Below are 12,825 nucleotides of genomic sequence, written 5' to 3'. Positions count from 1 at the left end.
GAAATGGGTACTGTGGTGGATGATGAAATGAGATGGAATAACAATGTATTCTATTCTGCCTGTTGCAGACAAAGTCCAATTTTTACATCTGAAATTAGCTGGTATTGCCATGTTGTGAATTGCATGTTCCCTGATATAATTAGACCGTTTCCACACCCTACTGAGACTCCCAGTTCTCTGAGGTGAGCGCTAACCTCTTCCTGCAAGATATTGTCAACCAAATTACAGCCATGATTGCTTCCTGACAGCCTTCAGCTGTTTAAGTCAGAAATGTCAAGCTCCAATACTGCTGTTAAAGTCAAGCTTAACAACGGCATAAATGATCTTTTTCTTTTCAACCACATCAAAGGAAAAGTGTCCAGAGAGACGGAGATGGTCATACTGATTAGTGGGAAGTCATTGGTGGAAATCACACTGGGGTCTCACACTGGGTGGTAAGATGAAAAGAGGCAGAAAACAAATCTTCCTAAATAATCTCCACGCATCATTTGGTGTGTTGCATGAAAGGAGGCTGAATCTTATATGGTTACATCCACAGGAGTGTGTGCAGGGCGGAGTGTGTGCATGTGTCTGGGAAGACACTGGGAACTGGGACACTGGGAAGATCAATATGGCCATTGATCTTCTGCGGGGTAGAAAGAGCTTTGAACTTACTGGATACTTGGTGCAGGTCGTGGTATTCAGGGGGCATGTTGGATAGAAGGTGACCTCCTCCTCCAGAAAAGAAACCATCAGGAGGTGGAAATCCTGACTGAAGACAGGAAGACAGACAATTTTTACTCCATGCCTCCAACCGACTGTTTCTCCATTCAAGGTGCGGCTTGTGTGAGGTGAATCAAGGATTTTAAAACACAATGGGAGGCTGTAGTGAAGGGAACACGAAGGATTTTGTGTCATGATGGTTAAAGTTCAACTGGTTCAGTTCCGTGGGTAATGCTGGTAAAGTGCCACTAGGGGACACAGAAAGTGGTATTGTGGTGATTTGGAGCTGTGTAATAAGATTGTTAACTGTATCCTGCTAACCCAGAGTCTTAGCAGGACAAAGGTTTGAAAGTGTTTCTTCAAAAAGAGTGAGCATAGCAGCGTCAAACAGGAAGTCTGTTTTTTCTTTTGCTTTATCCACCAGTTTACCTACTGGGGCTCTACTTTTTATCTGCTTTGGGTATGATGCAGATAGTGTCCTACTTGTCCACAGTATAGATAGGCTCTTAATTTGATTCGTTACTGCTGTTCAGGGGTCAAAGCCGTTTGACCTGCATATGATCTTCAGAGGAATGATTGACAGGAACTAGACTGGCAACTGGGTGATATGGTTGAGACTGAAGGCTTTTGCCTTTCAGTGTAATTACAGCCTGTAGTTCTATAATCTATTCTAATAGTCATAGAAATTATGTGGTCCATTGTATAAAATGTATCTCTGTAGGGATGTCATGAATCCAGGAAGGAAGAGATTTTTGGCTGGATAATTCTGTCACATTTGGATTTAATTTCCTGACCCACATTCAGAATCACACCCGGGAGACGAGACAAAAAGCACGTGGGTTAATTTACAGAGTATGAGAAACGTGATGACGAGGATTTTTATCCTCTCAGGAACTGGGAGCAGGAAGAGAGTAGGAGTTGAAATTAGTAGAAATTATAGTCAATGATTTTACAGAAGATTAAAATGACCCACAACCTTTAATGATCTGTGATACAGTGAGAGCTGTGGTGGAGCCAGCTGTTCATTGTCAGAAGCAAAAAATACAAACCACCATCCTCCAGCTACTTTCTGTTCTCTTCTTCGATGTTTTCGACCAGTAGTAACATCTGACTGGTGATAATGTGACTCGTGTGAGTGTTTCCATTGCAGTTTTGTGAAATACATCCATTTCAATATGGCTGAAAAACCACCTCATCGTCGCGCAAAAAAGTTTTTATCAAAAAATGTGTGTGTGTGTGCGTGCGTGTGTGTCTAATTTTTAGCTGGAGTGCTTTCTTTAAGCGAATGTATTTTCGTAATTTTTAATTACACAATTTCATGGTTAGTGGAAATGCAGCTACTGACAGGTCTGATAGAGATCAGCTGCACTCATTGCCCAGGATCTCAAAGAAAGATTATTAGGACTAATTTAACATATGAGCATTCAACAATCATCTTTGAATATTGAGCAGCGTATATCTTTCATTTACTAACAGTTACATTTTAATCTCTTTGCATTTGATTAACTCAGCATGCAAGAAACTGCTAAGAACTCTTTATTTTATTTTGAAAATTAAGTGTAATATTGATTCCATTAGAAAATAAATTGTAATTTATGCTTGATTAAATAAGAGATTTTAAGCTGTTAATGTTGAATTTCTGAATGAATCAAACGAAACGCACTGTTCATGCGGCCACCTGCTATCCTCAAATCCTACACAGCCTCGACAAGTTTGGAAAAAAAACAAGTTTAGATTTAATTATCCTTCTGACAGAAGGAGAAAAGTGTCAAAGGTGTTAATGATGGGTAATGTGGCTATGTTCAGTTCACACACTCTTGTGATTTACACGGTTAAAGCTTCGCAGATTGACTCGGTGTGAAATCCTAACTGACTGCAGCTGAACCGAGCTTCAAAAACATTCAGACTTCAGAGCAGAGAAGCTGTTCAGTTCTGAATCCTTTTGACTTATCGCTTTTGGGGAAGAGTGATTTGAAAAGGTGTGGCAACAATTACTGCAGTAATTATTGGACTGCATTCCTCTAACAGACAGCATGTCAAGACTTTGCAAACTGTCCCTGATTTATAACAAGATCAGGATTGATCCAATATGACATATGATCCTGAGTGTGACTCAGGATTGCTCCTTTAAAGGGGCAGTGCTACGTAAAAAAAATTTTTTTTGAGCTTTACATCATGTTATAATGTCATTCCTTCATCAAAAATATAACTGATGTGTTGCCCTTATTCTTTCGCAGATGTTTGAGAAATCCTTTAAAACACTCAGCTGTACAAAACACTCGAGTAGATCTACCGCTGCCTTCTGTGGAATAAGCCTTTTCTTATCAAATGCAGGCTGTCTATTGCATCTTCATCACTGCACTGACACTGATTATAGATTCAATCCTGTACTACTTGTTGCTAAGCCTAATTTAACTTTAATTTTGAGATGATCAATTATTTTGTAGGACCTTCTGGCTGTAAGTTTGGGGGTACAGTAGATCTCTGATATTCAGCTAAAATTTGGGAATACTTGAGATACTCTCATAAATACAAAACAAACAAAAATAAATGAACACTTATAATCGCCTATTTTAATAGCTTAAACACCAAAACTACCTTAACCTATCTACCTTAACTACCTTAACCTAACCCACAGTGAAGTGTGGGTTAGCTTTGCACAGTGCACAATGTAAACCATCCTTGGACGACCGCAAAAGCTAATATTTACAGTTTTCCCTTTTTTTTCCCCGTCTTGAGGTTAATCAGACACCAAAGTTTTGGTGTCTGATTGGCACCAAAGCAAAACTAAATGGTGCTCATGATTGATTGGTTACTTTTGGAATGCCAGCCAATTGCGTGTGAAGTAGCATTGTGGCTAGGTATTTCAGCTTCCCTAACTTTTCCTTTTGCATATTTCACATCTACTAGGAGAATGTTGATAAATTTCTTGCAAATAATCTGAAGTTGTGTTCCACTGAAACGTCTGCAGATAGGAGAATCCGAGAACCGTAAATAGGGAGGTACCCACTGTATGTCTGCCAACTTCTGTTAGTCTTTCTTGGCAAAATAGCTTAAGTCCAGTAAGACTGATATGTTCCAATTCCATTCCAAGTCCCACAAAATATTCTGTATTGGGTCTACGTTTTGTCCTGAACTGGATCAGTTTAGTTCACTGATAAGTTTATATCTAAACTATTCTTTTGTATCACTGGCTGGACAATTAAAGTCGTGGCTCTGGTCAAAGGTGAACCTCTCCCTCAGCTGGCTGGTCTTTTGCACCATTTCGTAGGTTTTCTTCCAGTATTGTCCTCTGTTTAACTCCACTCTTCTCATCAACTCAGATCAACTGCCCTGTCCTGGATCATGAAAGCCCTTCTTACACCATAATTCTGCCACCACCATGTTTCACTGTTATATGGCGGTGAGGAGGATGCAGTTTTGTCACTTGCTGAATTTTTGCATGCTGTTTTTGAGTGAGGGGTTAGGTTTAAGACTAAGGTGTTGGTGAAGATTGGGTTAGATTTAGGGTTGTTCAAATACTGGTAATGGTAGGGTTAGAATACAGAAATGAAAAATGATGAGAAGTCACTGCAAAGTGTTTGTGAAGATAAAATGACATATTTGTGTGCATTTGTCTGAATATACAACATCATTTTGACATTTTAAACATGGTCACAGAAAAAAAGGCATGGTGTTTTCCAAGCTGGATGTGTCAATGTGCTTTTTGTGGCACTAAATATTGGCACATATTTATTATATTTAGTAATCAGTATTTAACTGAGGTTGGCATGACACATTTGTGGGACTAATACAGGCGGAAAGTACATGAAAAGATAGAAATTTTGCCATTTTTGATGAACAAAACCCCCACAAGTACTCTTATGAGGCAATGACAGGCATAGGTTTCATCTCTCCGAGAACAATGTCCAAACACGCTCCGGGATCAGTAAATCTGGCACCAGATCAGGGCCTTCATGTCTTTCACTGAGCGCTTTAATTTGTTTCCAGATGGTTTTGCAAAATCCTGGTCAATCAGGGACTTGTGGAGTCAGTGTGTGTGTTCGACACACTGGCTCCACAGTACCATAACGTAAAATCCTTTTCTTTGTTTTCCAGGTGGGGTTTACATAACCTACATGTTCACTCATTCAAGACAAGTCCCACCTCATCCTCATCCAGTTTAGACAATGCCACATCTGTGTTGTTCAAGAAAAGATTTTGGAGGGAAAATATGTGCAAAGTTCCCCAAGTCCATGTCAAGACATATTTTTTTATATTCTAACGTAATAATGATGGAAATAAGTCTTTTTAATCCCGTACTGTTTTCTTATTGGGCCTAATTTCACCCATGAATATTATCACTTATTCTTGAATATTTAGCATCTGATGTCAGTCTTTTAACATATGATCAGCTTAATGTCATACTTTTGAAAATTGAAATACTAAGCATACTAAAGGCTGCTATGAAATTGATCAACTCATTTCTACTCACAGGATTTTCTGAAGTTTCTCTTTAACATAGCATACCTAAATCTAATTTAGTTTTTATCAGCAATTACAAACTACTTTAATAATTTGGTATCAGAAATAAAGCTAAGGGAGAGTCCATCAGAAGTGCAAGTATCACAGCAGCTGTTATAGTTTCAGAGAAAATGAGGATGGAGCATAAAATAACTTTTTTCCCTCAGCAGACTTTTTTTTTTTTTACATTATCATTTTTGCTTTTAATGCTAGTAATATTGATCCATTACAAAAAGTGGAAAGAATAATTTAAATTAATATCTTTAAATTCTCAATACACTTTAAATAAATGTGTACAAACTCAGGCCTGTGTACACAATACCACATTGTGTACACAATACCACATTGTGTACACAATGTGCGCATTGTGTACAAATTCAAGTTCGTTTCAGTTGCTGAGTGCTGCTGAAGAAGTGGTTACTTTTCTGTAGCACTTCCTTTAGCACAAGGAACAATTTATCCCTGAAACACAAAATCCATTCTGTTGTGTTTCGTGACGGGAAACTTCCCCAGTCGATTTCGAATAACGAAGTGCACTGTGACTTTAGGAGCTGAAAGATGTTTGAAAGGCTTCAAGCGATCAGAGACCTGATCACGCTCGATGCTGACTCCAGTTCTACTCCGGTGTTGAGAAATGAAAAGAATAATTCATAAGGATACGCTTGTCTTCATGTGAACTTTGACAAAAACAAAATCAAACTGCTCCAGACATGTGTCAGGGTATTTTACAGATGTCTGTGCGGGTGACTGGTGGGTCTGTGATTCTGGAGAAGGAAGGCGAACTCTGACCTGAGCAAAGTTCAACAATGCCTCTCGTATGGGCTGCCAATTTGACAACATCCAGCCAGCAACGCTGCACTGCCAACATTCCCTGGAAGTCTGGATGTCAATTGACAGCAGCCGGTTTCAAAACCTTGAAGCTCACTGGGTCTTATGAATAGATAGTGTCAGGTTTTTTTTGGGGGGGGGGGGCGGGGGGGTCCCCAACTGAGACAACAGAGCTTTGAAAGTTGAGATTAATTGCTGAAGGAAACACAAAAATTCTTTTTAGCATATTTCACATAAAATAGTTGTGAAACATGGACTACAACTGGAGCTTTATCTGGAACAGAATCAAAGACAAACAGTGAAAAACTTTGTGTATGACGAGGTCCGCTCACGACCTTGTAGTAAACCCCAAGGGGGGCTCACAAACCTCTGACCTGCTTCTGTTTCATAAAGGCAAAGCGGAGCGGGCAGTTCTGCTGAGAGCAGGGCATTCAACAACATTACACATTCAACAGATTTAGTTTTGTGGGGGGTTTTGGACAAATTTCAGTCCATTCCATTTTCTTGGAGTTGAGAAAACACATTCTTGGTTTTGTGGCACTTTTCATCTTTTCTTGGCATTCTTGACAATGATTTTGAAGAAACAAGTTCATGATTTGCTTAGGACATTGTTTCCCAAACTTTTTCAGCCCATTTATCAAACACTGTTGGACCACCAGGTTTGAAATTTCCCCTGCAGAAGCACAAAGGAAAATAGTCATGTCTTAACTAAAAATGTGCTGTTTTGTAAATGTGACTGGCCATGAACAAGTCAACTCTGGATAACTTGTTCATTGGTTTTGAGTTATTTACAGACTCTGAAAGTGTGGATTCTAAGCTTTCGTACAGTGTCAAACACATGGACTTCAAAAAGCAAGTTGTTTTTTTCTACAAGTATTGTAATTTGTAATTTAGGAGCATATTAAAAGGAAAATAGATTTGAGTTCCTTTGGCACAAGCAAAAATGAGGCCTGTCACAATAACAAACATAGCTGGATGATAAATTGTCCCAGAAGTTATTGCAATAAATGATGACATTTTTTGAGACCATTGTGACGTCCCCCTCCACTTTCTGTGGAGGGATCCGTCAGTTATTGTGTTTTGTCCTGAGGCGGAGCAGAGTGGGCGGAACCAGGATTCGCCAGGCCCAGCGCGTCATCGCTATAGAAGCAGCCTGCTTCAGCGCGTGAACAGAGAGAGGAGTTGAAGCTGGTTGGAGGGAGTCGGCTTCTTCACCCAGCTCTGCTCTGCAGAGGTGGCTCTTCCCTTACCTGTCTGGCCACCCCGTCCTTGTTAGGTTTTGTTTGTTTGACCTTTCTTTTCTTTTGCAGGACTTTTCCTTCATCACTGGCTTCAGAGATGCCATCGACCATAGGGGGGGGGCACCCGCTTGCCGCTGTTTGGCCCTGTTTATTTGTTTGGGTTGTTCAATAAAGAGCGTATTCTTTTATTGAAGGCCGTGTCTCCCTGGCTTTTTGTTGCGGCTCACGAGCCGGGTCGTAACAACCATTTTAAAGTCATAGTGGCAAAAATAATGCAAGAACGCATTCTCAAAGATCAACAAACTTTAAATTCTAGTGAACATTTAACACTGCAACTGGATGACATTTTAAATTTCCAAAGTAAATAAACAAAACAAAAAATATAAAATGAATTATGAAGTCTCTGTAAAACAAAATTGTCCTTCAAAATAAAAACTTAAAAAAAGGGTTAGATGAGAACCAAAGCTCCAGACTGAAGACCTTTGTGACCAGTTTTGGTAAAAAAAAAAAGGAAAGAAAAAAAATCTGGAAGTAATTCAGTTTGTTTTCATTTATCATTCAAATAATTGGTGTCATGCTTATTGTGACAGGCCTGTCAAAAAATCCTCTTCTGCACCATTACATATAAAAATAATGCACTGATTTCTATTGGTTTTAGCTATCTCCTGCATTTCTTCACCAACGGAGCCATTTTAAATTAGATTAAAAAATACCAACAGCTGTTGATGCACGTGCAGAGCATCATAGGCACGAAAAGTTGTAAAAATCAAAACAAAACAACAACAACAACAAAAACAGCTCTTACTTCTGTACTAGTTGAACTGAGCTCACATCACGGTAAATACAAGTTCGTTTACATGCAGTACCTGGTGGGCCACTAGGGGGCGCCCGTGTACCACCAGTTTTGAGAAAGCCTGGCTGACGTAGGTGTCGGGAGACGTTTTAAAGTAGTTTTTTTTTTTTTTTACCGTATCTGTCAGGCAGAGGTAACCGTACCTATATGAATCTGTTTGGTACCTGAGGTGTTCAAAGACTTGAAACTTCATAAACTGTCCTCCTTATCCGACGAATGACTGAATGTCGTGTGAAGCGCTTTGGGGTTCCTCTGGACTACCTAAAGCGCTACACAAGCACAGGTCACTTCTTCATGGCTCACTCTTCGACGATCAAACACAAATGCAATTTATGTGCAATACAAAGGAGGACTCTCAAATTCAAAACTGTTTTTAAATTGAAAAATGGTTACACACAAGGCAAGTCGTAAAAAACAAAACCATTTTTCTACACAGAATTGTATACAACTATTGTTCAATTATACATGAACAGTAATAGAAGAAATTACATTGACTAAGTTAGTAAGTAAAATGTGTCAATTAAAGACAATGAGGACAAAACAAGGCTTTGAAACGTCATACAAATACAGTTCAAAGCATTGTATCAATGATAAACAAGCAAAGAATTACATTGCTATCATTGCTAAACTCACATTCTTCAGTTTCCTTTTGACAACCAACTTTCACTTTATCTGAATTCACCAGAATATTTAATGTTGGGAATTCTGAAGCAGATGCTTAACCTCACTGATGTCTCAACACACCAGCTGTTATAACTGAGACGTTGAGCCAGTCAACACTGTGTACCAATCACTGGATTCACTCGCATAACAAACCAGTTGCTGCTTCAGATTGCTGCAGGATGACAGCAGACCCTGTGAATTTGCTGCTGTTTTACCTTCTTGATCTCTCTCTGTGTTCTTTTCTCTTCATAGATGCTACGTCTGCTCTGATGTCCTGTTTAGCGGTTACATCTTCCTGGAACGGGAGTAAATGTGTATGAGTAATTTGAATTGCGAGAACATTTAATTTCCCTTTGGAGTTAGTAAAGTACTTGACTTTTTTGTTGGCAAATGTTGCCATCAACTTACTGTCCTTTAACAGATGACACACCTGGCCCTTCTTTTAGTGTTTCTCCCAGACAGTCTATTGGCGCAACCCCCTCTTCCAAGAAGTGTGAACGCTGCAGGTCACTAGCTGCGTTTCCATTACAAATGTACGCAAAACTTTGTCTCATCCTAGCGCCAAGGATTTTTAACAAAAAGCGAAAATTTTTCTTTGTTTTGTTACTGTTTTTCATTGAGCTCATTTATTTTACCAACCTCAAATTGTGCAGTTTTATGGGTAATGGAAATGCAGCTGGTGACTTGATGACATCTGTGGGGTTTCTTTAGACAAAAAAAAATGTTAAGGAATTAATAAAATAAAATAAAATAAAATAAAATAAAAACGTAAAATGAACTTTATAGCATTTGTTAGCAGACCCTCCCCGCCCCCGAATGAAGGATTGTGGCTTTACTGATGAATAGTGAGGTTTATTGGAAGTAAACCCTGCGTTTCACCATAGTACAGTATGTACTATGGTGAGTGTCTTTTTGTGAGTGTCAGTATGTACAGACATCACAAAAAGACAGTGTAAGCTATCAAATCACACTCTTACAACCTTAACGTTTGAACCAAAAAATAAGGTTCACTATTAAAATATCAACTCTTGTTTTATTTGTATGCAATAAAACAAATTCACAATTTCAATCGATCAACTTCAGAAATATCCTTATTTACAAAATAAACATACCTTGTGCCTCCATCAACAACGCTGTTGCACCTTGTCTTCCGCTCTCTATATTTTATTTATTTATTTCTGTTGTTAAGCCGCTGTTCTATAAAATAAACAGCGAAAGTTGTCTTATAATAAATAAAAGCATCAAATCAAAAGCCGAAATATATTTTACAAATAAAACAAAGTAAAGGCCATAAGCACAAAAAGAGAAAACAATAGATTAGGAATTTAAATTGGGGTTATTTACAGAATTGCTTAATAACTTGGATAAGTTTGGAAAGCAATTGGCTTGCATCGTGTGTGAGCCCAGAATTTTGGAAACTCCCAGAGACACAGAACCAGTACTTGCATTATGTATGTAAGATAATTAGAAGCTTAAGATTAAGAAAATATAGACAGCATCAATAAATAATCTAAATGCAAAAAGTCACACTGGGTGTATAACTCACTGGGTATGAAACAAGTTTAAAACAAATCATGTGTGTGTCCTCTGTGGAGTCTGGATGTAATTTACTGTTTCCGGTACACGCTGTCCAGTTCTGCAGCTGCCAACTTCTTTTCTCTCTGATTTGATAAGGGTGGAAAATGTTCAAATCTTCTTTCTCTTTTGCTTTTGACTCCCAAATGTTTCAGTGCAAACAAATTCAAATAGCAGACAAAGATGACTTGAGAAATTACAAAATGCTCTTATGAACTGATGGTTTCATTTTTCGAAGATCAGTTGATTTCTCTTTGGGTTCAGTAAAGTACTTGAACTGAATTGAACGGAATAACAAATGAAGCCCAGCATGAGTGATTTACTTCTGTTAGTGCTCATGATTCAACAATAATAGTGTAAAAAAGAAATGTTTTTCTTTTACTCTCTTTTTACTGTGGAAGACAGTGTGTTCCTGATAGTTGCATACTTTCAATAGAGTCACAAAAATAATGAATAATTTACAGATGCTTTAAATTAAATGACTTTATTTTTTACCAGACTTGCTTTGGAGGCTTAGATTGGGAAAAAAGAACATAAAATGTTGGTGTCTGTCTGAAGAAGTAATTACTGCCATCTGTCCTGCTGATGCAGATACTTTTCTGAGTATTTTTTCTTTGTATGAGATTTTCAATAAAATTTAAGCTTTAAATAGAAGATTCTAGATGCTAAATATGTGTTTTTCTTTTATTAGCCATGTTTTGTTTTGTTTTGTTTTGTTTTCGATTTCATATTTCATTTTACCGTCTTATTAAGTAGGGGCAAAAATCCTCCAGCGACTTTTTTTACTCAAACCCAGACGTAACCCAATAACTAAAACAGTCAAGGGCTTTCAATCTTAAGTATCAGTTACATGAACTAAATAATGAAAAAGCTGAATATGCCTTATTTAGACTTAAATTTAAATATTATCAAGGTGGAGAAAAAAGTGGCAAATTATTAGCAAGACAACTTAAACAACAAGATAACTCCAAAACATTCCACTAATAAAAAAGGAGGTAAAACATTCACCGCAGCCAAAGACATAAATAGGGTCTTTGAAGACTTTTATAAAAACCTCTACACATCCACTAATAAATCTGACACTGAAGAAATTAATGCTTTTTTCTCATCACTGAAGCTGCCTACCATCTCCAATGAGCAAAGAGAAAAATTTGATTCTCCTATCACTCTGGAAGAAATCAAAGCTACGATCTTGTCTATGAAACCTGGTAAATCGCGGGCCTGGCTTTCCAATTAAAAATTATAGAAAATATATTGACACCATAGCAACAGTATTGATGTATATAGAGAAGTCTTTGAGTCAGGATCTCTGCCTGGCACTTTCAATGAGGCTCTGACATCACTTATTCCTAAAAAAGTCGGAGATGTTTCAGATCCATCAAACTTCAGACCCATTAGTCTTATAAGAGCAGACTGCAAAATATTAACAAAAACACTAGCATCACGGTTAGAAAAAGTACTTCCGGATATCATAAATGAAGACCAGGTAGGCTTTATTAAGAACAGATCTGCAATCGACAATATGGGAAGGCTTGCTCATCTAATACATTTGAATTCCTCTAATCCAATCCCTGTTGCGGCATTCTCTTTGGATGCTAAGAAAGCCTTCGACCGCGTGGAGTGGGGGTTTCTTAAAACAACACGTCTAAAATCTGGATTTGGATCTATGTTCTGCAAATGGGTGGAAAGACTGTATTCTAAACCAAAAGCAGCAATTATGACGAATGGTCAGTTATCCAAATTTTTTTATCCTTCCAGAGGGGACAAGACAAGGCTGTGCCTTGTCCCCACTGCTTCCAAGTACTGTTACAGATATTTGACTCAGGGCTCACAAACGACTCCAGAGTTTAGTTTGAAAACAGAAGATGTCACTTTTAGATAACTGCTTCTCCAAAACTACCAAGATCTGCTTATCTTTGCTATCTGTGTTTTGTTCCTTTGGTTTGTTTTTCCTGGTGTATTTTTAAGCCTTGTCTGGGTCAGTTCATTTACATGCAGTCTGGGACAGCGCTCATTCTATTTCTAGATTCCTGATAAGATGTTTAGATTAAACACGCGGGGAAAACAAAAAGCAAAATCTGAAGCACTGGAAGAGAAAACATTTCCAGTGAGACATTCCCAGTGTATTTAGTCCCACCTGTTGTCTGTGTTCCTCACCGGGTCCTCGTCTATTGTTTGTCGTACATCGTCAAGTCTTGTCTAATGATAGTTCGTCTGCCGGCACAGTTGAACTGTTAAGTCCTGTGTCGGCATCAGCTCTCGTGTGCAGACTTCTCCTTATCAGTCGCTACCGGTGTTAGCTTCATCTCCGCTCACTGTGCTGCCTATTTTCTTGGACTGTTGAGTTGCTTCCATTAAATTCATCCTTCATCTTTCAACCTGGGTCCTCTGCGTTCATTCTCACCACCATATACCGCTACATCATGACGCGCGCGCGCACACACACACACACACACACAC

The sequence above is a fragment of the Poecilia latipinna genome, unplaced genomic scaffold, assembly GCF_001443285.1.
Source record: "Poecilia latipinna isolate Pla-1442-1.1 unplaced genomic scaffold, P_latipinna-1.0 Scaffold2680, whole genome shotgun sequence".
NCBI lineage: Eukaryota > Metazoa > Chordata > Actinopteri > Cyprinodontiformes > Poeciliidae > Poecilia > Poecilia latipinna.
The sequence above is the reverse complement of the archived record's forward strand: the minus strand, read 5'-3'. Positions refer to the sequence as shown.